At 43.6% G+C, this 26202-nt stretch overlaps 32 non-coding genes across 32 annotated transcripts; all 32 read right to left on the reverse strand.

The window, feature by feature from the left end:
* Positions 1 to 435: 435 nt before the first annotated feature.
* trnay-gua lies at positions 436 to 522 on the reverse strand. The gene is given in 2 exon segments: positions 436 to 471; positions 486 to 522. It is a non-coding gene; the product is annotated as a tRNA-Tyr (tRNA).
* Positions 523 to 1107: 585 nt separating this feature from the next.
* Positions 1108 to 1194, reverse strand: trnay-gua. Its single transcript is given in 2 exon segments — positions 1108 to 1143; positions 1158 to 1194. It is a non-coding gene; the product is annotated as a tRNA-Tyr (tRNA).
* A 592-nt stretch (positions 1195 to 1786) lies between these two features.
* On the reverse strand, positions 1787 to 1873 carry trnay-gua. The gene is given in 2 exon segments: positions 1787 to 1822; positions 1837 to 1873. It is a non-coding gene; the product is annotated as a tRNA-Tyr (tRNA).
* Positions 1874 to 2463: 590 nt separating this feature from the next.
* trnay-gua lies at positions 2464 to 2550 on the reverse strand. Its single transcript is given in 2 exon segments — positions 2464 to 2499; positions 2514 to 2550. It is a non-coding gene; the product is annotated as a tRNA-Tyr (tRNA).
* Positions 2551 to 3141: 591 nt separating this feature from the next.
* Positions 3142 to 3228, reverse strand: trnay-gua. Its single transcript is given in 2 exon segments — positions 3142 to 3177; positions 3192 to 3228. It is a non-coding gene; the product is annotated as a tRNA-Tyr (tRNA).
* A 592-nt stretch (positions 3229 to 3820) lies between these two features.
* Positions 3821 to 3907, reverse strand: trnay-gua. The gene is given in 2 exon segments: positions 3821 to 3856; positions 3871 to 3907. It is a non-coding gene; the product is annotated as a tRNA-Tyr (tRNA).
* Positions 3908 to 4497: 590 nt separating this feature from the next.
* Positions 4498 to 4584, reverse strand: trnay-gua. Its single transcript is given in 2 exon segments — positions 4498 to 4533; positions 4548 to 4584. It is a non-coding gene; the product is annotated as a tRNA-Tyr (tRNA).
* A 591-nt stretch (positions 4585 to 5175) lies between these two features.
* trnay-gua lies at positions 5176 to 5262 on the reverse strand. Its single transcript is given in 2 exon segments — positions 5176 to 5211; positions 5226 to 5262. It is a non-coding gene; the product is annotated as a tRNA-Tyr (tRNA).
* A 590-nt stretch (positions 5263 to 5852) lies between these two features.
* Positions 5853 to 5939, reverse strand: trnay-gua. Its single transcript is given in 2 exon segments — positions 5853 to 5888; positions 5903 to 5939. It is a non-coding gene; the product is annotated as a tRNA-Tyr (tRNA).
* Positions 5940 to 6531: 592 nt separating this feature from the next.
* trnay-gua lies at positions 6532 to 6618 on the reverse strand. The gene is given in 2 exon segments: positions 6532 to 6567; positions 6582 to 6618. It is a non-coding gene; the product is annotated as a tRNA-Tyr (tRNA).
* A 592-nt stretch (positions 6619 to 7210) lies between these two features.
* trnay-gua lies at positions 7211 to 7297 on the reverse strand. Its single transcript is given in 2 exon segments — positions 7211 to 7246; positions 7261 to 7297. It is a non-coding gene; the product is annotated as a tRNA-Tyr (tRNA).
* An 851-nt stretch (positions 7298 to 8148) lies between these two features.
* On the reverse strand, positions 8149 to 8235 carry trnay-gua. Its single transcript is given in 2 exon segments — positions 8149 to 8184; positions 8199 to 8235. It is a non-coding gene; the product is annotated as a tRNA-Tyr (tRNA).
* Positions 8236 to 9086: 851 nt separating this feature from the next.
* On the reverse strand, positions 9087 to 9173 carry trnay-gua. Its single transcript is given in 2 exon segments — positions 9087 to 9122; positions 9137 to 9173. It is a non-coding gene; the product is annotated as a tRNA-Tyr (tRNA).
* An 851-nt stretch (positions 9174 to 10024) lies between these two features.
* On the reverse strand, positions 10025 to 10111 carry trnay-gua. Its single transcript is given in 2 exon segments — positions 10025 to 10060; positions 10075 to 10111. It is a non-coding gene; the product is annotated as a tRNA-Tyr (tRNA).
* An 851-nt stretch (positions 10112 to 10962) lies between these two features.
* trnay-gua lies at positions 10963 to 11049 on the reverse strand. Its single transcript is given in 2 exon segments — positions 10963 to 10998; positions 11013 to 11049. It is a non-coding gene; the product is annotated as a tRNA-Tyr (tRNA).
* An 839-nt stretch (positions 11050 to 11888) lies between these two features.
* Positions 11889 to 11975, reverse strand: trnay-gua. The gene is given in 2 exon segments: positions 11889 to 11924; positions 11939 to 11975. It is a non-coding gene; the product is annotated as a tRNA-Tyr (tRNA).
* Positions 11976 to 15224: 3249 nt separating this feature from the next.
* On the reverse strand, positions 15225 to 15311 carry trnay-gua. Its single transcript is given in 2 exon segments — positions 15225 to 15260; positions 15275 to 15311. It is a non-coding gene; the product is annotated as a tRNA-Tyr (tRNA).
* Positions 15312 to 15901: 590 nt separating this feature from the next.
* On the reverse strand, positions 15902 to 15988 carry trnay-gua. Its single transcript is given in 2 exon segments — positions 15902 to 15937; positions 15952 to 15988. It is a non-coding gene; the product is annotated as a tRNA-Tyr (tRNA).
* Positions 15989 to 16580: 592 nt separating this feature from the next.
* trnay-gua lies at positions 16581 to 16667 on the reverse strand. Its single transcript is given in 2 exon segments — positions 16581 to 16616; positions 16631 to 16667. It is a non-coding gene; the product is annotated as a tRNA-Tyr (tRNA).
* Positions 16668 to 17259: 592 nt separating this feature from the next.
* Positions 17260 to 17346, reverse strand: trnay-gua. The gene is given in 2 exon segments: positions 17260 to 17295; positions 17310 to 17346. It is a non-coding gene; the product is annotated as a tRNA-Tyr (tRNA).
* A 591-nt stretch (positions 17347 to 17937) lies between these two features.
* Positions 17938 to 18024, reverse strand: trnay-gua. Its single transcript is given in 2 exon segments — positions 17938 to 17973; positions 17988 to 18024. It is a non-coding gene; the product is annotated as a tRNA-Tyr (tRNA).
* A 590-nt stretch (positions 18025 to 18614) lies between these two features.
* Positions 18615 to 18701, reverse strand: trnay-gua. The gene is given in 2 exon segments: positions 18615 to 18650; positions 18665 to 18701. It is a non-coding gene; the product is annotated as a tRNA-Tyr (tRNA).
* Positions 18702 to 19290: 589 nt separating this feature from the next.
* trnay-gua lies at positions 19291 to 19377 on the reverse strand. Its single transcript is given in 2 exon segments — positions 19291 to 19326; positions 19341 to 19377. It is a non-coding gene; the product is annotated as a tRNA-Tyr (tRNA).
* Positions 19378 to 19969: 592 nt separating this feature from the next.
* Positions 19970 to 20056, reverse strand: trnay-gua. The gene is given in 2 exon segments: positions 19970 to 20005; positions 20020 to 20056. It is a non-coding gene; the product is annotated as a tRNA-Tyr (tRNA).
* A 1269-nt stretch (positions 20057 to 21325) lies between these two features.
* Positions 21326 to 21412, reverse strand: trnay-gua. The gene is given in 2 exon segments: positions 21326 to 21361; positions 21376 to 21412. It is a non-coding gene; the product is annotated as a tRNA-Tyr (tRNA).
* Positions 21413 to 22002: 590 nt separating this feature from the next.
* trnay-gua lies at positions 22003 to 22089 on the reverse strand. Its single transcript is given in 2 exon segments — positions 22003 to 22038; positions 22053 to 22089. It is a non-coding gene; the product is annotated as a tRNA-Tyr (tRNA).
* A 591-nt stretch (positions 22090 to 22680) lies between these two features.
* Positions 22681 to 22767, reverse strand: trnay-gua. Its single transcript is given in 2 exon segments — positions 22681 to 22716; positions 22731 to 22767. It is a non-coding gene; the product is annotated as a tRNA-Tyr (tRNA).
* Positions 22768 to 23347: 580 nt separating this feature from the next.
* trnay-gua lies at positions 23348 to 23434 on the reverse strand. The gene is given in 2 exon segments: positions 23348 to 23383; positions 23398 to 23434. It is a non-coding gene; the product is annotated as a tRNA-Tyr (tRNA).
* Positions 23435 to 24024: 590 nt separating this feature from the next.
* trnay-gua lies at positions 24025 to 24111 on the reverse strand. Its single transcript is given in 2 exon segments — positions 24025 to 24060; positions 24075 to 24111. It is a non-coding gene; the product is annotated as a tRNA-Tyr (tRNA).
* A 585-nt stretch (positions 24112 to 24696) lies between these two features.
* trnay-gua lies at positions 24697 to 24783 on the reverse strand. The gene is given in 2 exon segments: positions 24697 to 24732; positions 24747 to 24783. It is a non-coding gene; the product is annotated as a tRNA-Tyr (tRNA).
* Positions 24784 to 25373: 590 nt separating this feature from the next.
* trnay-gua lies at positions 25374 to 25460 on the reverse strand. The gene is given in 2 exon segments: positions 25374 to 25409; positions 25424 to 25460. It is a non-coding gene; the product is annotated as a tRNA-Tyr (tRNA).
* Positions 25461 to 26050: 590 nt separating this feature from the next.
* Positions 26051 to 26137, reverse strand: trnay-gua. Its single transcript is given in 2 exon segments — positions 26051 to 26086; positions 26101 to 26137. It is a non-coding gene; the product is annotated as a tRNA-Tyr (tRNA).
* Positions 26138 to 26202: the final 65 nt, after the last annotated feature.

Consider the following 26202-nt stretch of genomic DNA (forward strand, 5'->3'; position numbering starts at 1 on the left):
TGAAACAGCGACCTAAGGATTACAGCAATTTCCCCTACAGTCCTCCGTGAAAAAGTGAGCAGAGGAATAAAATCGCTGTTTAGCCCCCTCACTGCAAAATGCATTTTTCTCTCTCCCTGTTGGTCTAGTGGTTAGGATTCGGTTCTTTTACCACCGCTGCCTGGGTTTGATTCCCGCTCAGGGAATGACTTGCTTTTGGGGAAACACTAGGCATAAGTCAAAAACTTGGCACAACTGCAGAAAAAGTTATACTCTTCTGAGTCAGCGACCTAAGGACTGTTGCAATCTCGAGAACTCTCTGCTGCTATACCAACATTCCTATCAAAGGTCAACAAGTGAACATTTCTTCTCTCAGGGAAAGATATTTTTTTGTCGAGCACATGTCATGGTACACTGCTGTCAAAAAGTTGGCGTAAGCCACAAGAAAAAGTACAATCCTTCGAGACGCATTTGAAACAGCGACCTAAGGATTACAGCAATTTCCCCTACAGTCCTCCGCTCTACCAACTGAGCTATCGAAGGATAAAAAATGTAGTCAAACGCCATCACCTAGATGGTCAGAGGTTTGGCAGAAGCATATGTTCCCTTTAAGAAATTAATCTGCTGAGTTTGACGGTTTCTTGGAGCTGCTGACGATTGCCCCCAGGTCTTCTTACAACTAATGCTCTATTCCTCTGAGCTACATCCCCTTAGATTGCAAGTAGTTGCGTTTGGGATTAGAGAAAAAGTGAGCAGAGGAATAAAATCGCTGTTTAGCCACCTCACTGCAAAATGCATTTTTCTCTCTCCCTGTTGGTCTAGTGGTTAGGATTCGGTACTTTTACCACCGCTGCCTGGGTTTGATTCCCGCTTAGGGAATGACTTGCTTTGGGGAATCACTAGGCATAAGTCAAAAACTTGGCACAACTGCAGAAAAAGTTATACTCTTCTGAGTCAGCGACCTAAGGACTGTTGCAATCTCGAGAACTCTCTGCTGCTCTACCAACATTCCTATCAAAGGTCAACAAGTGAAGATTTCTTCTCTCAGGGAAAGATATTTTTTTGTCAAGCACATGTCATGGTACACTGCTGTCAAAAAGTTGGCGTAAGCCAGAAGAAAAAGTACAATCCTTCGAGCCGGATTTGAACCAGCGACCTAAGGATTACAGCAATTTCACCTACAGTCCTCCGCTCTACCAACTGAGCTATCAAAGGGTAAAAAATGTACTCAAGCGCCATCACCTAGATGGTCAGAGGTTTGGCAGAAGCATATGTTCCCTTTAAGAAATTAATCTGCTGAGTTTGGTGGTTTCTTGGAGCTGCTGAGGATTGCCCCGAGGTCTTCGTACGTTCAACTAATGCTCTATTCCTCTGAGCTACATCCCCTTAGATTGCAAGCAGTTGCATTTGGGAATAGACAAAAAGTGAGCCGAGGAATAAAATCGCTGTTTAGCCCCCTAGCTTGCGAAATGTATTTTTCTCTCTCCCTGTTGGTCTAGTGGTTAGGATTCATTTCTTTTACCACCGAGGCCTGGGTTTGATTCCCGCTCAGGGAATGACTTGCTTTTGGGGAAACACTAGGCATAAGTCAAAAACTTGGCACAACTGCAGAAAAAGTTATACTCTTCTGAGTCAGCGACCTAAGGACTGTTGCAATCTCGAGAACTCTCTGCTGCTATACCAACATTCCTATCAAAGGTTAACAAGTGAACATTTCTTCTCTCAGGGAAAGATATTTTTTTGTCGAGCACATGTCATGGTACACTGCTGTCAAAAAGTTGGCGTAAGCCTCAAGAAAAAAGTACAATTCTTCGAGCCAGATTAGAACCAGCGACCTAAGGATTACTGCAATTTCACCTACAGTCCTCCGCTCTACCAACTGAGCTATCGAAGGACAAAAAATTTAGTCAAACGCCATCACCTAGATGGTCAGAGGTTTGGCAGAAGCATATGTTCCCTTTAAGAAATTAATCTGCTGAGTTTGGTGGTTTCTTGGAGCTGCTGAGGATTGCCCCGAGGTCTTCGTACGTTCAACTAATGCTCTATTCCTCTGAGCTACATCCCCTTAGATTGCAAGCAGTTGCATTTGGGAATAGACAAAAAGTGAGCAGAGGAATAAAATCGCTGTTTAGCCCCCTAGCTTGCGAAATGTATTTTTCTCTCTCCCTGTTGGTCTAGTGGTTAGGATTCATTTCTTTTACCACCGAGGCCTGGGTTTGATTCCCGCTCAGGGAATAACTTGCTTTTGGGGAAACACTAGGCATAAGTCAAAAACTTGGCACAACTGCAGAAAAAGTTATACTCTTCTGAGTCAGCGACCTAAGGACTGTTGCAATCTCGAGAACTCTCTGCTGCTATACCAACATTCCTATCAAAGGTCAACAAGTGAACATTTCTTCTCTCAGGGAAAGATATTATTTGTCAAGCACATGTCATGGTACACTGCTGTCAAAAAGTTGGCGTAAGCCACAAGAAAAAGTACAATCCTTCGAGCCGGATTTGAACCAGCGACCTAAGGATTACAGCAATTTCCCCTACAGTCCTCCGCTCTAACAACTGAGCTATCGAAGGATAACAAATGTAGTCAAACGCCATCACCTAGATAGTCAGAGGTTTGGCAGAAGCATATGTTCCCTTTAAGAAATTAATCTGCTGAGTTTGACGGTTTCTTGGAGCTGCTGACGATTGCCCCCAGGTCTTCGTACGTTCAACTAATGCTCTATTCCTCTGAGCTACATCCCCTTAGATTGCAAGCAGTTGCGTTTGGGATTAGAGAAAAAGTGAGCCGAGGAATAAAATCGCTGTTTAGCCCCCTAGCTTGCAAAATGTATTTTTCTCTCTCCCTGTTGGTCTAGTGGTTAGGATTCATTTCTTTTACCACCGAGGCCTGGGTTTGATTCCCGCTCAGGGAATGACTTGCTTTTGGGGAAACACTAGGCATAAGTCAAAAACTTGGCACAACTGCAGAAAAAGTTATACTCTTCTGAGTCAGCGACCTAAGGACTGTTGCAATCTCGAGAACTCTCTGCTGCTCTACCAACATTCCTATCAAAGGTCAACAAGTGAAGATTTCTTCTCTCAGGGAAAGATATTTTTTTGTCAAGCACATGTCATGGTACACTGCTGTCAAAAAGTTGGCGTAAGCCACAAGAAAAAGTACAATCCTTCAAGCCAGATTTGAACCAGCGACCTAAGGATTACAGCAATTTCCCCTACAGTCCTCCGCTCTACCAACTGAGCTATCGAAGGATAACAAATATAGTCAAACGCCATCACCTAGATAGTCAGAGGTTTGGCAGAAGCATATGTTCCCTTTAAGAAATTAATCTGCTGAGTTTGGTGGTTTCTTGGAGCTGCTGAGGATTGCCCCCAGGTCTTCGTACGTTCAACTAATGCTCTATTCCTCTGAGCTACATCCCCTTATAATGCAAGTAGTAGCATTTTGGATTTGACAAAAAGTGAGCAGAGGAATAAAATCGCTGTTTAGCCACCTAGCTTGCGAAATGTCTTTTTCTCTCTCCCTGTTGGTCAAGTGGTTAGGATTCATTTCTTTTACCACCGAGACCTGGGTTTGATTCCCGCTCAGGGAATGACTTGCTTTTGGGGAAACACTAGGCATAAGTCAAAAACTTGGCACAACGTCAGAAAAAGTTATACTCTTCTGAGTCAGCGACCTAAGGACTGTTGCAATCTCGAGAACTCTCTGCTGCTATACCAACATTCCTATCAAAGGTTAACAAGTGAACATTTCTTCTCTCAGGGAAAGATATTTTTTTGTCGAGCACATGTCATGGTACACTGCTGTCAAAAAGTTGGCGTAAGCCTCAAGAAAAAAGTACAATTCTTCGAGCCAGATTAGAACCAGCGACCTAAGGATTACTGCAATTTCACCTACAGTCCTCCGCTCTACCAACTGAGCTATCGAAGGACAAAAAATTTAGTCAAACGCCATCACCTAGATGGTCAGAGGTTTGGCAGAAGCATATGTTCCCTTTAAGAAATTAATCTGCTGAGTTTGGTGGTTTCTTGGAGCTGCTGAGGATTGCCCCGAGGTCTTCGTACGTTCAACTAATGCTCTATTCCTCTGAGCTACATCCCCTTAGATTGCAAGCAGTTGCATTTGGGAATAGACAAAAAGTGAGCAGAGGAATAAAATCGCTGTTTAGCCCCCTAGCTTGCGAAATGTATTTTTCTCTCTCCCTGTTGGTCTAGTGGTTAGGATTCATTTCTTTTACCACCGAGGCCTGGGTTTGATTCCCGCTCAGGGAATAACTTGCTTTTGGGGAAAGACTAGGCATAAGTCAAAAACTTGGCACAACTGCAGAAAAAGTTATACTCTTCTGAGTTAGCGACCTAAGGACTGTTGCAATCTCGAGAACTCTCTGCTGCTATACCAACATTCCTATCAAAGGTCAACAAGTGAACATTTCTTCTCTCAGGGAAAGATATTATTTGTCAAGCACATGTCATGGTACACTGCTGTCAAAAAGTTGGCGTAAGCCACAAGAAAAAGTACAATCCTTCGAGCCGGATTTGAACCAGCGACCTAAGGATTACAGCAATTTCCCCTACAGTCCTCCGCTCTAACAACTGAGCTATCGAAGGATAACAAATGTAGTCAAACGCCATCACCTAGATAGTCAGAGGTTTGGCAGAAGCATATGTTCCCTTTAAGAAATTAATCTGCTGAGTTTGACGGTTTCTTGGAGCTGCTGACGATTGCCCCCAGGTCTTCGTACGTTCAACTAATGCTCTATTCCTCTGAGCTACATCCCCTTAGATTGCAAGCAGTTGCGTTTGGGATTAGAGAAAAAGTGAGCCGAGGAATAAAATCGCTGTTTAGCCCCCTAGCTTGCAAAATGTATTTTTCTCTCTCCCTGTTGGTCTAGTGGTTAGGATTCATTTCTTTTACCACCGAGGCCTGGGTTTGATTCCCGCTCAGGGAATGACTTGCTTTTGGGGAAACACTAGGCATAAGTCAAAAACTTGGCACAACTGCAGAAAAAGTTATACTCTTCTGAGTCAGCGACCTAAGGACTGTTGCAATCTCGAGAACTCTCTGCTGCTCTACCAACATTCCTATCAAAGGTCAACAAGTGAAGATTTCTTCTCTCAGGGAAAGATATTTTTTTGTCAAGCACATGTCATGGTACACTGCTGTCAAAAAGTTGGCGTAAGCCACAAGAAAAAGTACAATCCTTCAAGCCAGATTTGAACCAGCGACCTAAGGATTACAGCAATTTCCCCTACAGTCCTCCGCTCTACCAACTGAGCTATCGAAGGATAACAAATATAGTCAAACGCCATCACCTAGATAGTCAGAGGTTTGGCAGAAGCATATGTTCCCTTTAAGAAATTAATCTGCTGAGTTTGGTGGTTTCTTGGAGCTGCTGAGGATTGCCCCCAGGTCTTCGTACGTTCAACTAATGCTCTATTCCTCTGAGCTACATCCCCTTATAATGCAAGTAGTAGCATTTTGGATTTGACAAAAAGTGAGCAGAGGAATAAAATCGCTGTTTAGCCACCTAGCTTGCGAAATGTCTTTTTCTCTCTCCCTGTTGGTCAAGTGGTTAGGATTCATTTCTTTTACCACCGAGACCTGGGTTTGATTCCCGCTCAGGGAATGACTTGCTTTTGGGGAAACACTAGGCATAAGTCAAAAACTTGGCACAACGTCAGAAAAAGTTATACTCTTCTGAGTCAGCGACCTAAGGACTGTTGCAATCTCGAGAACTCTCTGCTGCTCTACCAACATTCCTATCAAAGGTCAACAAGTGAAGATTTCTTCTCTCAGGGAAAGATATTTTTTGTCAAGCACATGTCATGGTACACTGCTGTCAAAAAGTTGGCGTAAGCCACAAGAAAAAGTACAATCCTTCGAGTCGGATTTGAACCAGCGACCTAAGGATTACAGCAATTTCACCTACAGTCCTCCGCTCTACCAACTGAGCTATCGAAGGATAAAAAATGTAGTCAAACGCCATCACCTAGATGGTCAGAGGTTTGGCAGAAGCATATGTTCCCTTTTAGAAATTAATCTGCTGAGTTTGTTGGTTTCTTGGAGCTGCTGAGGATTGCCCCCAGGTCTTCGTACGTTCAACTAATGCTCTATTCCTCTGAGCTACATCCCCTTAGATTGCAAGCAGTTGCATTTGGGAATAGACAAAAAGTGAGCCGAGGAATAAAATCGCTGTTTAGCCCCCTAGCTTGCGAAATGTATTTTTCTCTCTCCCTGTTGGTCTAGTGGTTAGGATTCGGTTCTTTTACCACCGCTGCCTGGGTTTGATTCCCGCTCAGGGAATTACTTGCTTTTGGGGAAACACTAGGCATAAGTCAAAAACTTGGCACAACTGCAGAAAAAGTTATACTCTTCTGAGTCAGCGACCTAAGGACTGTTGCAATCTCGAGAACTCTCTGCTGCTCTACCAACATTCCTATCAAAGGTCAACAAGTGAAGATTTCTTCTCTCAGGGAAAGATATTTTTTTGTCAAGCACATGTCATGGTACACTGCTGTCAAAAAGTTGGCGTAAGCCACAAGAAAAAAGTACAATCCTTCGAGCCGGATTTGAACCAGCGACCTAAGGATTACAGCAATTTCACCTACAGTCCTCCGCTCTACCAACTGAGCTATCGAAGGATAAAAAATGTAGTCAAACGCCATCACCTAGATGGTCAGAGGTTTGGCAGAAGCATATGTTCCCTTTTAGAAATTAATCTGCTGAGTTTGGTGGTTTCTTGGAGCTGCTGAGGATTGCCCCCAGGTCTTCGTACGTTCAACTAATGCTCTATTCCTCTGAGCTACATCCCCTTATAATGCAAGTAGTAGCATTTTGGATTTGACAAAAAGTGAGCAGAGGAATAAAATCGCTGTTTAGCCCCCTAGCTTGCGAAATGTCTTTTTCTCTCTCCCTGTTGGTCAAGTGGTTAGGATTCATTTCTTTTACCACCGAGGCCTGGGTTTGATTCCCGCTCAGGGAATGACTTGCTTTTGGGGAAACACTAGGCATAAGTCAAAAACTTGGCACAACTGCAGAAAAAGTTATACTCTTCTGAGTCAGCGACCTAAGGACTGTTGCAATCTCGAGAACTCTCTGCTGCTCTACCAACATTCCTATCAAAGGTCAACAAGTGAAGATTTCTTCTCTCAGGGAAAGATATTTTTTTGTCAAGCACATGTCATGGTACACTGCTGTCAAAAAGTTGGCCTAAGCCACAAGAAAAAGGTACAATCCTTCGAGCCGGATTTGAACCAGCGACCTAAGGATTACAGCAATTTCACCTACAGTCCTCCGCTCTACCAACTGAGCTATCGAAGGATAAAAAATGTAGTCAAACGCCATCACCTAGATGGTCAGAGGTTTGGCAGAAGCATATGTTCCCTTTTAGAAATTAATCTGCTGAGTTTGGTGGTTTCTTGGAGCTGCTGAGGATTGCCCCCAGGTCTTCGTAGGTTCAACTAATGCTCTATTCCTCTGAGCTACATCCCCTTAGATTGCAAGCAGTTGCATTTGGGAATAGACAAAAAGTGAGCCGAGGAATAAAATCGCTGTTTAGCCCCCTAGCTTGCGAAATGTATTTTTCTCTCTCCCTGTTGGTCTAGTGGTTAGGATTGGGTTCTTTGGCAGAAGAATATGTTCCCTTTAAGAAATTAATCTGCTGAGTTTGGTGGTTTCTTGGAGCTGCTGAGGATTGCCCCGAGGTCTTCGTACGTTCAACTAATGCTGTATTCCTCTGAGCTACATCCCCTTATAATGCAAGTAGTAGCATTTTGGATTTGACAAAAAGTGAGCAGAGGAATAAAATCGCTGTTTAGCCCCCTAGCTTGCGAAATGTCTTTTTCTCTCTCCCTGTTGGTCAAGTGGTTAGGATTCATTTCTTTTACCACCGAGGCCTGGGTTTGATTCCCGCTCAGGGAATGACTTGCTTTTGGGGAAACACTAGGCATAAGTCAAAAACTTGGCACAACTGCAGAAAAAGTTATACTCTTCTGAGTCAGCGACCTAAGGACTGTTGCAATCTCGAGAACTCTCTGCTGCTCTACCAACATTCCTATCAAAGGTCAACAAGTGAAGATTTCTTCTCTCAGGGAAAGATATTTTTTTGTCAAGCACATGTCATGGTACACTGCTGTCAAAAAGTTGGCCTAAGCCACAAGAAAAAGGTACAATCCTTCGAGCCGGATTTGAACCAGCGACCTAAGGATTACAGCAATTTCACCTACAGTCCTCCGCTCTACCAACTGAGCTATCGAAGGATAAAAAATGTAGTCAAACGCCATCACCTAGATGGTCAGAGGTTTGGCAGAAGCATATGTTCCCTTTTAGAAATTAATCTGCTGAGTTTGGTGGTTTCTTGGAGCTGCTGAGGATTGCCCCCAGGTCTTCGTAGGTTCAACTAATGCTCTATTCCTCTGAGCTACATCCCCTTAGATTGCAAGCAGTTGCATTTGGGAATAGACAAAAAGTGAGCCGAGGAATAAAATCGCTGTTTAGCCCCCTAGCTTGCGAAATGTATTTTTCTCTCTCCCTGTTGGTCTAGTGGTTAGGATTGGGTTCTTTGGCAGAAGCATATGTTCCCTTTAAGAAATTAATCTGCTGAGTTTGGTGGTTTCTTGGAGCTGCTGAGGATTGCCCCGAGGTCTTCGTACGTTCAACTAATGCTGTATTCCTCTGAGCTACATCCCCTTATAATGCAAGTAGTAGCATTTTGGATTTGACAAAAAGTGAGCAGAGGAATAAAATCGCTGTTTAGCCCCCTAGCTTGCGAAATGTCTTTTTCTCTCTCCCTGTTGGTCAAGTGGTTAGGATTCATTTCTTTTACCACCGAGGCCTGGGTTTGATTCCCGCTCAGGGAATTACTTGCTTTTGGGGAAACACTAGGCATAAGTCAAAAACTTGGCACAACTGCAGAAAAAGTTATACTCTTCTGAGTCAGCGACCTAAGGACTGTTGCAATCTCGAGAACTCTCTGCTGCTCTACCAACATTCCTATCAAAGGTCAACAAGTGAAGATTTCTTCTCTCAGGGAAAGATATTTTTTTGTCAAGCACATGTCATGGTACACTGCTGTCAAAAAGTTGGCGTAAGCCACAAGAAAAAAGTACAATCCTTCGAGCCGGATTTGAACCAGCGACCTAAGGATTACAGCAATTTCACCTACAGTCCTCCGCTCTACCAACTGAGCTATCGAAGGATAAAAAATGTAGTCAAACGCCATCACCTAGATGGTCAGAGGTTTGGCAGAAGCATATGTTCCCTTTTAGAAATTAATCTGCTGAGTTTGGTGGTTTCTTGGAGCTGCTGAGGATTGCCCCCAGGTCTTCGTACGTTCAACTAATGCTCTATTCCTCTGAGCTACATCCCCTTATAATGCAAGTAGTAGCATTTTGGATTTGACAAAAAGTGAGCAGAGGAATAAAATCGCTGTTTAGCCCCCTAGCTTGCGAAATGTATTTTTCTCTCTCCCTGTTGGTCTAGTGGTTAGGATTGGGTTCTTTGGCAGAAGAATATGTTCCCTTTAAGAAATTAATCTGCTGAGTTTGGTGGTTTCTTGGAGCTGCTGAGGATTGCCCCGAGGTCTTCGTACGTTCAACTAATGCTGTATTCCTCTGAGCTACATCCCCTTATAATGCAAGTAGTAGCATTTTGGATTTGACAAAAAGTGAGCAGAGGAATAAAATCGCTGTTTAGCCCCCTAGCTTGCGAAATGTCTTTTTCTCTCTCCCTGTTGGTCAAGTGGTTAGGATTCATTTCTTTTACCACCGAGGCCTGGGTTTGATTCCCGCTCAGGGAATGACTTGCTTTTGGGGAAACACTAGGCATAAGTCAAAAACTTGGCACAACTGCAGAAAAAGTTATACTCTTCTGAGTCAGCGACCTAAGGACTGTTGCAATCTCGAGAACTCTCTGCTGCTCTACCAACATTCCTATCAAAGGTCAACAAGTGAAGATTTCTTCTCTCAGGGAAAGATATTTTTTTGTCAAGCACATGTCATGGTACACTGCTGTCAAAAAGTTGGCCTAAGCCACAAGAAAAAGGTACAATCCTTCGAGCCGGATTTGAACCAGCGACCTAAGGATTACAGCAATTTCACCTACAGTCCTCCGCTCTACCAACTGAGCTATCGAAGGATAAAAAATGTAGTCAAACGCCATCACCTAGATGGTCAGAGGTTTGGCAGAAGCATATGTTCCCTTTTAGAAATTAATCTGCTGAGTTTGGTGGTTTCTTGGAGCTGCTGAGGATTGCCCCCAGGTCTTCGTAGGTTCAACTAATGCTCTATTCCTCTGAGCTACATCCCCTTAGATTGCAAGCAGTTGCATTTGGGAATAGACAAAAAGTGAGCCGAGGAATAAAATCGCTGTTTAGCCCCCTAGCTTGCGAAATGTATTTTTCTCTCTCCCTGTTGGTCTAGTGGTTAGGATTGGGTTCTTTGGCAGAAGCATATGTTCCCTTTAAGAAATTAATCTGCTGAGTTTGGTGGTTTCTTGGAGCTGCTGAGGATTGCCCCGAGGTCTTCGTACGTTCAACTAATGCTGTATTCCTCTGAGCTACATCCCCTTATAATGCAAGTAGTAGCATTTTGGATTTGACAAAAAGTGAGCAGAGGAATAAAATCGCTGTTTAGCCCCCTAGCTTGCGAAATGTCTTTTTCTCTCTCCCTGTTGGTCAAGTGGTTAGGATTCATTTCTTTTACCACCGAGGCCTGGGTTTGATTCCCGCTCAGGGAATTACTTGCTTTTGGGGAAACACTAGGCATAAGTCAAAAACTTGGCACAACTGCAGAAAAAGTTATACTCTTCTGAGTCAGCGACCTAAGGACTGTTGCAATCTCGAGAACTCTCTGCTGCTCTACCAACATTCCTATCAAAGGTCAACAAGTGAAGATTTCTTCTCTCAGGGAAAGATATTTTTTTGTCAAGCACATGTCATGGTACACTGCTGTCAAAAAGTTGGCGTAAGCCACAAGAAAAAAGTACAATCCTTCGAGCCGGATTTGAACCAGCGACCTAAGGATTACAGCAATTTCACCTACAGTCCTCCGCTCTACCAACTGAGCTATCGAAGGATAAAAAATGTAGTCAAACGCCATCACCTAGATGGTCAGAGGTTTGGCAGAAGCATATGTTCCCTTTTAGAAATTAATCTGCTGAGTTTGGTGGTTTCTTGGAGCTGCTGAGGATTGCCCCCAGGTCTTCGTACGTTCAACTAATGCTCTATTCCTCTGAGCTACATCCCCTTATAATGCAAGTAGTAGCATTTTGGATTTGACAAAAAGTGAGCAGAGGAATAAAATCGCTGTTTAGCCCCCTAGCTTGCAAGTAGTAGCATTTTGGATTTGACAAAAAGTGAGCAGAGGAATAAAATCGCTGTTTAGCCCCCTAGCTTGCGAAATGTCTTGTTTGGTGGTTTCTTGGAGCTGCTGAGGATTGCCCCCAGGTCTTCGTACGTTCAACTAATGCTCTATTCCTCTGAGCTACATCCCCTTAGATTGCAAGCAGTTGCATTTGGGAATAAACAAAAAGTGAGCCGAGGAATAAAATCGCTGTTTAGCCCCCTAGCTTGCGAAATGCATTTTTCTCTCTCCCTGTTGGTCTAGTGGTTAGGATTCGGTTCTTTTACCACCGCTGCCTGGGTTTGATTCCCGCTCAGGGAATGACTTGCTTTTGGGGAAACACTAGGCATAAGTCAAAAACTTGGCACAACTGCAGAAAAAGTTATACTCTTCTGAGTCAGCGACCTAAGGACTGTTGCAATCTCGAGAACTCTCTGCTGCTATACCAACATTCCTATCAAAGGTCAACAAGTGAAGATTTCTTCTCTCAGGGAAAGATATTTTTTTGTCAAGCACATGTCATGGTACACTGCTGTCAAAAAGTTGGCGTAAGCCACAAGAAAAAAGTACAATCCTTCGAGCCGGATTTGAACCAGCGACCTAAGGATTACAGCAATTTCCCCTACAGTCCTCCGCTCTACCAACTGAGCTATCGAAGGATAAAAAATGTAGTCAAACACCATCACCTAGATCACATATGTCAGAGTCAAGGCCCGCGGGCCACATCCGGCCCGCAAGAAGGTTTTTTACGGCCCCTGGGATGATCTTGATTTATTATTAGAACCGGCCCGCAGCAAGCCGGCAGCCCGCAGATCTTTTACACGCACCAATACTACATTTCCCACAATGCAAAGGTGACGCACCGAGCAGTAGGCTGCTTCATTTCAATATTTATTGGCACAGCAGTCGTCAGCATCACAGTAAAATTAACTTTCAGATACCCATCAAAAATGGCAAAACGGAAGGTGGATACTGAGAACCGGGGGTTTCAAACAAGGTGGGAGTCGGAGTATATGTTCACGAAGGTAGCTGGAAAACCTGTGTGTCTTCTGTGTGGAGAAAGTGTGGCGGTACTGAAAGAGTATAATCTGAGACGACATTATGAAACGAAACACGCGGACAAAAACAAGAATATGGACATGGAACAAAGGCTACAAAAGGCAGAGGAATTAAAACGAGGCCTCAAATCTCGACAGGCTCTGTTCAAAAAAGCCAAATCACAAGGCCAGGCTGCTGTCAAGGCCAGTTTTATTTTGGCAGAAGAGATCGCTAAATCAGCCCGGCCATTTACGGAGGGGGATTTCATCAAAAACTGCATGATTAAAGTTTGTGACGAAGTTTGCCCAGAAAAAAGGCAACTCTTTTTAAATGTGAGTCTGAGCAGAAACACCATTGCCGAGAGAGTAGACCAGTTGTCCATCAATCTAAAAGAGCAGCTTGTGAAAAAGGGAAAAGATTTTATTGCATATTCCTTGGCTGTGGATGAGAGCACCGACATTTCTGACATTGCCCAGTTGTCAATTTTCATCCGCGGAGTGGACTCCAACCTAAGCGTGACAGAGGAGTTTTTGGCTTTACGTCCTATGCATGGCACAACTACGGGGCATGATTTGTATGAAGAGGTGTCAAGATGTGTAAATGAGATGGAGCTGCCTTGGGAAAAACTCGTGGGTTTGACAACCGACGGAGCACCTGCGATGTGTGGACACAGGAGCGGACTGGTGGCGAAGATACGGGAAAAGATGCAAGAGGAAAACGCGACAGGTGAGCTGACAGCTTATCATTGTATCATACACCAGGAAGCGTTGTGCGGTAAAGCCTTGAAAATGGAGCATGTAATGAGCATCATCACGCGCACAGTTAACTTTATCAGAGCCAAAGGTTTGAATCACCGCCAGTTCAAGGCATTTCTGACGGAGTTAGAAACGGAGCATGGTGATTTGCCTTATCACACAGAGGTGCGATGGCTAAGCCAGGGAAAGGTGCTTCAAAGATGTTTCGAGCTTCGTGAGGAGATTTGTCTGTTCTTGGACAGCAAAGGGAAAGACACAACACAACTCCGAGACGAAATGTTTCTGTGTGAAATGGCTTTTCTGTGTGACATTACGAGTCATCTGAATGCAATAAACTTGCAGCTGCAGGGTCGGGATCGTGTCATCTCTGATATGTACAGTACAGTGAAGGCATTTAAAACCAAACTGACTCTGTGGGAGACGCAGATGCGGAAAGAAAATTTGAGCCACTTTCCCAGCTGCCAGACCATGAAAGAGAAGCTCTCTACCAGTGCGTTCCCGAGCACACAGTTGGCTGATAAAATAGGTATGCTTGCCGCTGACTTTCGACGCCGATTTGCTGACTTTGAAGCACAAAAAAGCAGGTTGGAACTGCTCGGTAACCCATTTGCTGTTGACGTGGAAAGCTCACCACCAAACCTCCAAATGGAGTTGATTGACCTCCAATGCAATGATGCACTGAGGGCAAAATATGCGGCAGTGGGTGCTGCGGAGTTCGCCCGTTTCCTCCCCGGCACAATGCCCCAGCTGCGCATCCAGGCTGCTCAAACGTTGTCTATGTTTGGCAGCACATACCTGTGTGAACAACTGTTTTCTTTGATGAACCTGAACAAAACATCACACAGAAGTCGACTTACTGCTGAACACCTCCACTCAATTCTGAGGATTTCTTCAGCTCAGAGCCTTACCCCGAACATTGATGAACTTGTGGAAAAGATGGGACACCACCAAGTATCACCCTCAACCTCAAACAAGTGAACATTACTGTGCAATCACATATTTAGAGTTTTTACTCAGTTCAAGTTTAAAAGTTAAAATTTAATATTTGTTTTCACTGCATGTTACTTCTCCTTAAACAAAGTGTTGTTTTTGATTAATAGATTTTTGCACTTTATTTTTTTGTATTTCAATCCAATTATATTTTAAAAATATTTCAGTTGAGTGGATGATAGAAAATTGCTATTATTGTTTTTTCTTTGAAGTAAATTTAGCCCACTTTTGCTAAAATAGAAAATATAGTCTACTGATGGTGCCTTGAATACCGGTTTCTTTCATTTAATGTTCATGTTATGGGGATATTTATATAAAGGAAATTTGTCTTTTGTGTCTGTTGAAAATTAAAGATTACTGACAGAGCCATAAGAAAATATTGCTTTATTTATCTGATCATATTGTAATATATTTGTTAGGTTTTCAGTAGGTTCAATTAGGTTCACTAGACTATATGCGTCATTTAAAAATTTTTCAATGAACATTCGAACAGTCCGGCCCTCGTCTTGTAGCTGATTTTTTTATTTGGCCCTCCGTCCATTTGACTTTGACACCCCTGACCTAGATGGTCAGAGGTTTGGCAGAAGCATATGTTCCCTTTAAGAAATTAATCTGCTGAGTTTGACGGTTTCTTGGAGCTGCTGACGATTGCCCCCAGGTCTTCGTACGTTCAACTAATGCTCTATTCCTCTGAGCTACATCCCCTTATAATGCAAGCAGTTGCATTTGGGAATAGACAAAAAGTGAGCCGAGGAATAAAATCGCTGTTTAGCCCCCTAGCTTGCGAAATGTATTTTTCTCTCTCCCTGTTGGTCTAGTGGTTAGGATTCATTTCTTTTACCACCGCTGCCTGGGTTTGATTCCCGCTCAGGGAATGACTTGCTTTTGGGGAAACACTAGGCATAAGTCAAAAACTTGGCACAACTGCATAAAAAGTTATACTCTTCTGAGTCAGCGACCTAAGGACTGTTGCAATCTCGAGAACTCTCTGCTGCTATACCAACATTCCTATCAATGGTCAACAAGTGAACATTTCTTCTCTCAGGGAAAGATATTTTTTTGTCGAGCACATGTCATGGTACACTGCTGTCAAAAAGTTGGCGTAAGCCACAAGAAAAAGTACAATCCTTCGAGACGGATTTGAACCAGCGACCTAAGGATTACAGCAATTTCCCCTACAGTCCTCCGCTCTACCAACTGAGCTATCGAAGGATAAAAAATGTAGTGAAACGCCATCACCTAGATAGTCAGAGGTTTGGCAGAAGCATATGTTCCCTTTAAGAAATTAATCTGCTGAGTTTGACGGTTTCTTGGAGCTGCTGACGATTGCCCCCAGGTCTTCTTACGTTCAACTAATACTCTATTCCTCTGAGCTACATCCCCTTAGATTGCAAGTAGTTGCGTTTGGGATTAGAGAAAAAGTGAGCAGAGGAATAAAATCGCTGTTTAGCCACCTCACTGCAAAATGCATTTTTCTCCCTCCCTGTTGGTCTAGTGGTTAGGATTCATTTATTTTACCACCGAGGCCTGGGTTTGATTCCCGCCCAGGGAATGACTTGCTTTTGGGGAAACACTAGGCATAAGTCAAAAACTTGGCACAACTGCATAAAAAGTTATACTCTTCTGAGTCAGCGACCTAAGGACTGTTGCAATCTCGAGAACTCTCTGCTGCTATACCAACATTCCTATCAAAGGTCAACAAGTGAAGATTTCTTCTCTCAGGGAAAGATATTTTTTTGTCAAGCACATGTCATGGTACACTGCTGTCAAAAAGTTGGCGTAAGCCACAAGAAAAAGTACAATCCTTCGAGCCGGATTTGAACCAGCGACATAAGGATTACAGCAATTTCACCTACAGTCCTCCGCTCTACCAACTGAGCTATCGAAGGGTAAAAAATGTACTCAAGCGCCATCACCTAGATGGTCAGAGGTTTGGCAGAAGCATATGTTCCCTTTAAGAAATTAATCTGCTGAGTTTGGTGGTTTCTTGGAGCTGCTGAGGATTGCCCCGAGGTCTTCGTACGTTCAACTAATGCTCTATTCCTCTGAGCTACACCCCCTTAGATTGCAAGCAGTTGCATTTGGGAATAGACAAAAAGTGAGCCGAGGAATAAAATCGCTGTTTAGCCCCCTAGCTTGCGAAATGTATTTTTCTCTCTCCCTGTTGGTCTAGTGGTTAGGATTCATTTCTTTTACCACCGAGGCCTGGGTTTGATTCCCGCTCAGGGAATGACTTGCTTTTGGGGAAACACTAGGCATAAGTCAAAAACTTGGCACAACTGCAGAAAAAGTTATACTCTTCTGAGTCAGCGACCTAAGGACTGTTGCAATCTCGAGAACTCTCTGCTGCTATACCAACATTCCTATCAAAGGTCAACAAGTGAACATTTCTTCTCTCAGGGAAAGATATTTTTTTGTCGAGCACATGTCATGGTACACTGCTGTCAAAAAGTTGGCGTAAGCCACAAGAAAAAAGTACAATCCTTCGAGCCGGATTTGAACCAGCGACCTAAGGATTACAGCAATTTCACCTACAGTCCTCCGCTCTACCAACTGAGATATCGAAGGATAAAAAATGTAGTCAAACGCCATCACCTAGATGGTCAGAGATTTGGCAGAAGCATATGTTCCCTTTTAGAAATTAATCTGCTGAGTTTGGTGGTTTCTTGGAGCTGCTGAGGATTGCCCCGAGGTCTTCGTACGTTCAACTAATGCTCTATTCCTCTGAGCTACACCCCCTTAGATTGCAAGCAGTTGCATTTGGGAATAGACAAAAAGTGAGCCGAGGAATAAAATCGCTGTTTAGCCCCCTAGCTTGCGAAATGTCTTTTTCTCTCTCCCTGTTGGTCTAGTGGTTAGGATTCATTTCTTTTACCACCGAGGCCTGGGTTTGATTCCCGCTCAGGGAATGACTTGCTTTTGGGGAAACACTAGGCATAAGTCAAAAACTTGGCACAACTGCAGAAAAAGTTATACTCTTCTGAGTCAGCGACCTAAGGACTGTTGCAATCTCGAGAACTCTCTGCTGCTATACCAACATTCCTATCAAAGGTCAACAAGTGAACATTTCTTCTCTCAGGGAAAGATATTTTTTTGTCGAGCACATGTCATGGTACACTGCTGTCAAAAAGTTGGCGTAAGCCACAAGAAAAAAGTACAATCCTTCGAGCCGGATTTGAACCAGCGACCTAAGGATTACAGCAATTTCACCTACAGTCCTCCGCTCTACCAACTGAGCTATCGAAGGATAAAAAATGCAGTCAAACGCCATCACCTAGATGGTCAGAGGTTTGGCAGAAGCATATGTTCCCTTTTAGAAATTAATCTGCTGAGTTTGGTGGTTTCTTGGAGCTGCTGAGGATTGCCCCGAGGTCTTCGTACGTTCAACTAATGCTCTATTCCTCTGAGCTACATCCCCTTAGATTGCAAGCAGTTGCATTTGGGAATAGACAAAAAGTGAGCCGAGGAATAAAATCGCTGTTTAGCCCCCTAGCTTGCAAAATGTATTTTTCTCTCTCCCTGTTGGTCTAGTGGTTAGGATTCGGTTCTTTTACCACCGCTGCCTGGGTTTGATTCCCGCTCAGGGAATGACTTGCTTTTGGGGAAACACTAGGCATAAGTCAAAAACTTGGCACAACTGCATAAAAAGTTATACTCTTCTGAGTCAGCGACCTAAGGACTGTTGCAATCTCGAGAACTCTCTGCTGCTATACCAACATTCCTATCAATGGTCAACAAGTGAACATTTCTTCTCTCAGGGAAAGATATTTTTTTGTCGAGCACATGTCATGGTACACTGCTGTCAAAAAGTTGGCGTAAGACACAAGAAAAAGTACAATCCTTCGAGACGGATTTGAACCAGCGACCTAAGGATTACAGCAATTTCCCCTACAGTCCTCCGCTCTAACAACTGAGCTATCGAAGGATAAAGAATGTAGTGAAACGCCATCACCTAGATAGTCAGAGGTTTGGCAGAAGCATATGTTCCCTTTAAGAAATTAATCTGCTGAGTTTGACGGTTTCTTGGAGCTGCTGACGATTGCCCCCAGGTCTTCTTACGTTCAACTAATACTCTATTCCTCTGAGCTACATCCCCTTAGATTGCAAGTAGTTGCGTTTGGGATTAGAGAAAAAGTGAGCAGAGGAATAAAATCGCTGTTTAGCCACCTCACTGCAAAATGCATTTTTCTCTCTCCCTGTTGGTCTAGTGGTTAGGATTCGGTTCTTTTACCACCGCTGCCTGGGTTTGATTCCCGCTCAGGGAATGACTTGCTTTTGGGGAAACACTAGGCATAAGTCAAAAACTTGGCACAACTGCAGAAAAAGTTATACTCTTCTGAGTCAGCGACCTAAGGACTGTTGCAATCTCGAGAACTCTCTGCTGCTATACCAACATTCCTATCAAAGGTCAACAAGTGAAGATTTCTTCTCTCAGGGAAAGATATTTTTTTGTCAAGCACATGTCATGGTACACTGCTGTCAAAAAGTTGGCGTAAGCCACATGAAAAAGTACAATCCTTCGAGCCAGATTAGAACCAGCGACCTAAGGATTACAGCAATTTCACCTACAGTCCTCCGCTCTACCAACTGAGCTATCGAAGGATAAAAAATGTAATTAAACGCCATCACCTATATAGTCAGAGGTTTGGCAGAAGCATATGTTCCCTTTAAGAAATTAATCTGCTGAGTTTGGTGGTTTCTTGGAGCTGCTGAGGATTGCCCCCAGGTCTTCGTACGTTCAACTAATGCTCTATTCCTCTGAGCTACATCCCCTTAGATTGCAAGTAGTTGCATTTGGGAATAGACAAAAAGTGAGCAGAGGAATAAAATCGCTGTTTAGCTCCCTCACTGCAAAATGCATTTTTCTCTCTCCCTGTTGGTCTAGTGGTTAGGATTCATTTATTTTACCACCGAGGCCTGGGTTTGATTCCCGCTCAGGGAATGACTTGCTTTTGGGGAAACACTAGGCATAAGTCAAAAACTTGGCACAACTGCAGAAAAAGTTATACTCTTCTGAGTCAGCGACCTAAGGACTGTTGCAATCTCGAGAACTCTCTGCTGCTATACCAACATTCCTATCAAAGGTCAACAAGTGAACATTTCTTCTCTCAGGGAAAGATATTTTTTGTCAAGCACATGTCATGGTACACTGCTGTCAAAAAGTTGGCGTAAGCCACAAGAAAAAGTACAATCCTTCGAGCCGGATTTGAACCAGCGACCTAAGGATTACAGCAATTTCCCCTACAGTCCTCCGCTCTACCAACTGAGCTATCAAAGGGTAAAAAATGTACTCAAGCGCCATCACCTAGATGGTCAGAGGTTTGGCAGAAGCATATGTTCCCTTTTAGAAATTAATCTGCTGAGTTTGGTGGTTTCTTGTAGCTGCTGAGGATTGCCCCGAGGTCTTCGTACGTTCAACTAATGCTCTATTCCTCTGAGCTACATCCCCTTAGATTGCAAGCAGTTGCATTTGGGAATAGACAAAAAGTGAGCCGAGGAATAAAATCGCTGTTTAGCCCCCTAGCTTGCGAAATGTATTTTTCTCTCTCCCTGTTGGTCTAGTGGTTAGGATTCGGTTCTTTTACCACCGCTGCCTGGGTTTGATTCCCGCTTAGGGAATGACTTGCTTTTGGGGAAACACTAGGCATAAGTCAAAAACTTGGCACAACTGCAGAAAAAGTTATACTCTTCTGAGTCAGCGACCTAAGGACTGTTGCAATCTCGAGAACTCTCTGCTGCTATACCAACATTCCTATCAAAGGTCAACAAGTGAACATTTCTTCTCTCAGGGAAAGATCTTTTTTTGTCGAGCACATGTCATGGTACACTGCTGTCAAAAAGTTGGCGTAAGCCACAAGAAAAAAGTACAATCCTTCGAGCTGGATTTGAACCAGCGACCTAAGGATTACAGCAATTTCACCTACAGTCCTCCGCTCTACCAACTGAGCTATCGAAGGATAAAAAATGTTGTCAAACGCCATCACCTAGATGGTCAGAGGTTTGGCAGAAGCATATGTTCCCTTTTAGAAATTAATCTGCTGAGTTTGGTGGTTTCTTGGAGCTGCTGAGGATTGCCCCCAGGTCTTCGTACGTTCAACTAATGCTCTATTCCTCTGAGCTACATCCCCTTAGATTGCAAGCAGTTGCATTTGGGAATAGACAAAAAGTGAGCCGAGGAATAAAATCGCTGTTTAGCCCCCTAGCTTGCGAAATGTAATTTTCTCTCTCCCTGTTGGTCTAGTGGTTAGGATTCGGTTCTTTTACCACCGCTGCCTGGGTTTGATTCCCGCCCAGGGAATGACTTGCTTTTGGGGAAACACTAGGCATAAGTCAAAAACTTGGCACAACTGCATAAAAAGTTATACTCTTCTGAGTCAGCGACCTAAGGACTGTTGCAATCTCGAGACCTCTCTGCTGCTATACCAACATTCCTATCAAAGGTCAACAAGTGAAGATTTCTTCTCTCAGGGAAAGATATTTTTTTGTCAAGCACATGTCATGGTACACTGCTGTCAAAAAGTTGGCGTAAGCCACAAGAAAAAGTACAATCCTTCGAGCCGGATTTGAACCAGCAACCTAAGGATTACAGCAATTTCACCTTCAGTCCTCCGCTCTACCAACTGAGCTATCGAAGGATAAAAAATGTAGTCAAACGCCATCACCTAGATGGTCAGAGGTTTGGCAGAAGCATATGTTCCCTTTTAGAAATTAATCTGCTGAGTTTGGTGGTTTCTTGGAGCTGCTGAGGATTGCCCCGAGGTCTTCGTACGTTCAACTAATGCTCTATTCCTCTGAGCTACATCCCCTTAGATTGCAAGCAGTTGCATTTGGGAATAGACAAAAAGTGAGCCGAGGAATAAAATCGCTGTTTAGCCCCCTAGCTTGCGAAATGTATTTTTCTCTCTCCCTGTTGGTCTAGTGGTTAGGATTCGGTTCTTTTACCACCGAGGCCTGGGTTTGATTCCCGCTCAGGGAATGACTTGCTTTTGGGGAAACACTAGGCATAAGTCAAAAACTTGGCACAACTGCAGAAAAAGTTTTACTCTTCTGAGTCAGCGACCTAAGGACTGTTGCAATCTCGAGAACTCTCTGCTGCTATACCAACATTCCTATCAAAGGTCAACAAGTGAAGATTTCTTCTCTCGGGGAAAGATATTTTTTTGTCGAGCACATGTCATGGTACACTGCTGTCAAAAAGTTGGCGTAAGCCACAAGAAAAAGTACAATCCTTCGAGCCGGATTTGAACCAGCGACCTAAGGATTACAGCAATTTCACCTACAGTCCTCCGCTCTACCAACTGAGCTATCGAAGGGTAAAAAATGTACTCAAGCGCCATCACCTAGATGGTCAGAGGTTTGGCAGAAGCATATGTTCCCTTTTAGAAATTAATCTGCTGAGTTTGGTGGTTTCTTGGAGCTGCTGAGGATTGCCCCGAGGTCTTCGTACGTTCAACTAATGCTCTATTCCTCTGAGCTACATCCCCTTAGATTGCAAGCAGTTGCATTTGGGAATAGACAAAAAGTGAGCCGAGGAATAAAATCGCTGTTTAGCCCCCTAGCTTGCGAAATGTATTTTTCCCTCTCCCTGTTGGTCTAGTGGTTAGGATTCGGTTCTTTTACCACCGCTGCCTGGGTTTGATTCCCGCTTAGGGAATGACTTGCTTTTGGGGAAACACTAGGCATAAGTCAAAAACTTGGCACAACTGCAGAAAAAGTTATACTCTTCTGAGTCAGCGACCTAAGGACTGTTGCAATCTCGAGAACTCTCTGCTGCTATACCAACATTCCTATCAAAGGTCAACAAGTGAACATTTCTTCTCTCAGGGAAAGATATTATTTGTCAAGCACATGTCATGGTACACTGCTGTCAAAAAGTTGGCGTAAGCCACAAGAAAAAGTACAATCCTTCGAGCCGGATTTGAACCAGCGACCTAAGGATTACAGCAATTTCCCCTACAGTCCTCCGCTCTACCAACTGAGCTATCAAAGGATAACGAATGTAGTCAAACGCCATCACCTAGATAGTCAGAGGTTTGGCAGAAGCATATGTTCCCTTTAAGAAATTAATCTGCTGAGTTTGACGGTTTCTGGGAGCTGCTGACGATTGCCGCCAGGTCTTCGTACGTTCAACTAATGCTCTATTCCTCTGAGCTACATCCCCTTAGATTGCAAGCATTTGCGTTTGGGATTAGAGAAAAAGTGAGCAGAGGAATAAAATCGCTGTTTAGCCCCCTCACTGCAAAATGCATTTTTCTCTCTCCCTGTTGGTCTAGTGGTTAGGATTCGGTTCTTTTACCACCGCTGCCTGGGTTTGATTCCCGCTCAGGGAATGACTTGCTTTTGGGGAAACACTAGGCATAAGTCAAAAACTTGGCACAACTGCAGAAAAAGTTATACTCTTCTGAGTCAGCGACCTAAGGACTGTTGCAATCTCGAGAACTCTCTGCTGCTATACCAACATTCCTATCAAAGGTCAACAAGTGAACATTTCTTCTCTCAGGGAAATATATTTTTTTGTCGAGCACATGTCATGGTACACTGCTGTCAAAAAGTTGGCGTAAGCCACAAGAAAAAAGTACAATCCTTCGAGCCGGATTTGAACCAGCGACCTAAGGATTACAGCAATTTCACCTACAGTCCTCCGCTCTACCAACTGAGCTATCGAAGGATAAAAAATGTAGTCAAACGCCATCACCTAGATGGTCAGAGGTTAGGCAGAAGCATATGTTCCCTTTTAGAAATTAATCTGCTGAGTTTGGTGGTTTCTTGGAGCTGCTGAGGATTGCCCCGAGGTCTTCGTACGTTCAACTAATGCTCTATTCCTCTGAGCTACATCCCCTTAGATTGCAAGCAGTTGCATTTGGGAATAGACAAAAAGTGAGCCGAGGAATAAAATCGCTGTTTAGCCCCCTAGCTTGCGAAATGTATTTTTCTCTCTCCCTGTTGGTCTAGTGGTTAGGATTCGGTTCTTTTACCACCGTTGATTCCCGCTCAGGGAATGACTTGCTTTTGGGGAAACACTAGGCATAAGTCAAAAACTTGGCACAACTGCAGAAAAAGTTATACTCTTCTGAGTCAGCAACCTAAGGACTGTTGCAATCTCGAGAACTCTCTGCTGCTATACCAACATTCCTATCAAAGGTCAACAAGTGAAGATTTATTCTCCAGGGAAAGATATTTTTTTGTCAAGCACATGTCATGGTACACTGCTGTCAAAAAGTTGGCGTAAACCACAAGAAAAAGTACAATCCTTCGAGCCAGATTAGAACCAGCGACCTAAGGATTACAGCAATTTCACCTACAGTCCTCCGCTCTACCAACTGAGCTATCGAAGGATAAAAAATGTAATTAAACGCCATCACCTAGATAGTCAGAGGTTTGGCAGAAGCATATGTTCCCTTTAAGAAATTAATCTGCTGAGTTTGGTGGTTTCTTGGAGCTGCTGAGGATTGCCCCCAGGTCTTCGTACGTTCAACTAATGCTCTATTCCTCTGAGCTACATCCCCTTAGATTGCAAGTAGTTGCATTTGGGAATAGAAAAAAAGTGAGCAGAGGAATAAAATCGCTGTTTAGCCCCCTCACTGCAAAATGCATTTTTCTCTCTCCCTGTTTGTCTAGTGGTTAGGATTCGGTTCTTTTACCAACGCTGCCTGGGTTTGATTCCCGCTCAGGGAATGACTTGCTTTTGGGGAAACACTAGGCATAAGTCAAAAACTTGGCACAACTGCAGAAAAAGTTATACTCTTCTGAGTCAGCGACCTAAGGACTGTTGCAATCTCGAGAACTCTCTGCTGCTATACCAACATTCCTATCAAAGGTCAACAAGTGAACATTTCTTCTCTCAGGGAAAGATATTTTTTTGTCGAGCACATGTCATGGTACACTGCTGTCAAAAAGTTGGCGTAAGCCACAAGAAAAAGTACAATCCTTCGAGACGCATTTGAAACAGCGACCTAAGGATTACAGCAATTTCCCCTACAGTCCTCCGCTCTACCAACTGAGCTATCGAAGGATAAAAAATGTAGTCAAACGCCATCACCTAGATGGTCAGAGGTTTGGCAGAAGCCTATGTTCCCTTTAAGAAATTAATCTGCTGAGTTTGACGGTTTCTTGGAGCTGCTGACGATTGCCCCCAGGTCTTCTTACAACTAATGCTCTATTCCTCTGAGCTACATCCCCTTAGATTGCAAGCAGTTGCGTTTGGGATTAGAGAAAAAGTGAGCAGAGGAATAAAATCGCTGTTTAGCCACCTCACTGCAAAATGCATTTTTCTCTCTCCCTGTTGGTCTAGTGGTTAGGATTCGGTACTTTTACCACCGCTGCCTGGGTTTGATTCCCGCTTAGGGAATGACTTGCTTTGGGGAATCACTAGGCATAAGTCAAAAACTTGGCACAACTGCAGAAAAAGTTATACTCTTCTGAGTCAGCGACCTAAGGACTGTTGCAATCTCGAGAACTCTCTGCTGCTCTACCAACATTCCTATCAAAGGTCAACAAGTGAAGATTTCTTCTCTCAGGGAAAGATATTTTTTTGTCAAGCACATGTCATGGTACACTGCTGTCAAAAAGTTGGCGTAAGCCACAAGAAAAAGTACAATCCTTCGAGCCGGATTTGAACCAGCGACCTAAGGATTACAGCAATTTCACCTACAGTCCTCCGCTCTACCAACTGAGCTATCAAAGGGTAAAAAATGTACTCAAGCGCCATCACCTAGATGGTCAGAGGTTTGGCAGAAGCATATGTTCCCTTTAAGAAATTAATCTGCTGAGTTTGACGGTTTCTTGGAGCTGCTGACGATTGCCCCCAGGTCTTCGTACGTTCAACTAATGCTCTATTCCTCTGAGCTACATCCCCTTAGATTGCAAGCAGTTGCGTTTGGGATTAGAGAAAAAGTGAGCAGAGGAATAAAATCGCTGTTTAGCCCCCTCACTGCAAAATGCATTTTTCTCTCTCCCTGTTGGTCTAGTGGTTAGGATTCGGTTCTTTTACCACCGCTGCCTGGGTTTGATTCCCGCTCAGGGAATGACTTGCTTTTGGGGAAACACTAGGCATAAGTCAAAAACTTGGCACAACTGCAGAAAAAGTTATACTCTTCTGAGTCAGCGACCTAAGGACTGTTGCAATCTCGAGAACTCTCTGCTGCTATACCAACATTCCTATAAAAGGTCAACAAGTGAACATTTCTTCTCTCAGGGAAAGATATTTTTTTGTCGAGCACATGTCATGGTACACTGCTGTCAAAAAGTTGGCGTAAGCCACAAGAAAAAGTACAATCCTTCGAGACGGATTTGAACCAGCGACCTAAGGATTACAGCAATTTCACCTACAGTCCTCCGCTCTACCAACTGAGCTATCGAAGGGTAAAAAATGTACTCAAGCGCCATCACCTAGATGGTCAGAGGTTTGGCAGATGCATATGTTCCCTTTAAGAAATTAATCTGCTGAGTTTGGTGGTTTCTTGGAGCTGCTGAGGATTGCCCCGAGGTCTTCGTACGTTCAACTAATGCTCTATTCCTCTGAGCTACATCCCCTTAGATTGCAAGCAGTTGCATTTGGGAATAGACAAAAAGTGAGCCGAGGAATAAAATCGCTGTTTAGCCCCCTAGCTTGCGAAATGTATTTTTCTCTCTCCCTGTTGGTCTAGTGGTTAGGATTCATTTATTTTACCACCGCTGCCTGGGTTTGATTCCCGCTTAGGGAATGACTTGCTTTTGGGGAAACACTAGGCATAAGTCAAAAACTTGGCACAACTGCAGAAAAAGTTATACTCTTCTGAGTCAGCGACCTAAGGACTGTTGCAATCTCGAGAACTCTCTGCTGCTATACCAACATTCCTATCAAAGGTCAACAAGTGAACATTTCTTCTCTCAGGGAAAGATATTATTTGTCAAGCACATGTCATGGTACACTGCTGTCAAAAAGTTGGCGTAAGCCACAAGAAAAAGTACAATCCTTCGAGCCGGATTTGAACCAGCGACCTAAGGATTACAGCAATTTCCCCTACAGTCCTCCGCTCTACCAACTGAGCTATCAAAGGATAACGAATGTAGTCAAACGCCATCACCTAGATAGTCAGAGGTTTGGCAGAAGCATATGTTCCCT

The sequence above is a fragment of the Oncorhynchus mykiss genome, chromosome 21 (assembly GCF_013265735.2).
Source record: "Oncorhynchus mykiss isolate Arlee chromosome 21, USDA_OmykA_1.1, whole genome shotgun sequence".
NCBI classification, from domain to species: Eukaryota; Metazoa; Chordata; class Actinopteri; order Salmoniformes; family Salmonidae; genus Oncorhynchus; species Oncorhynchus mykiss.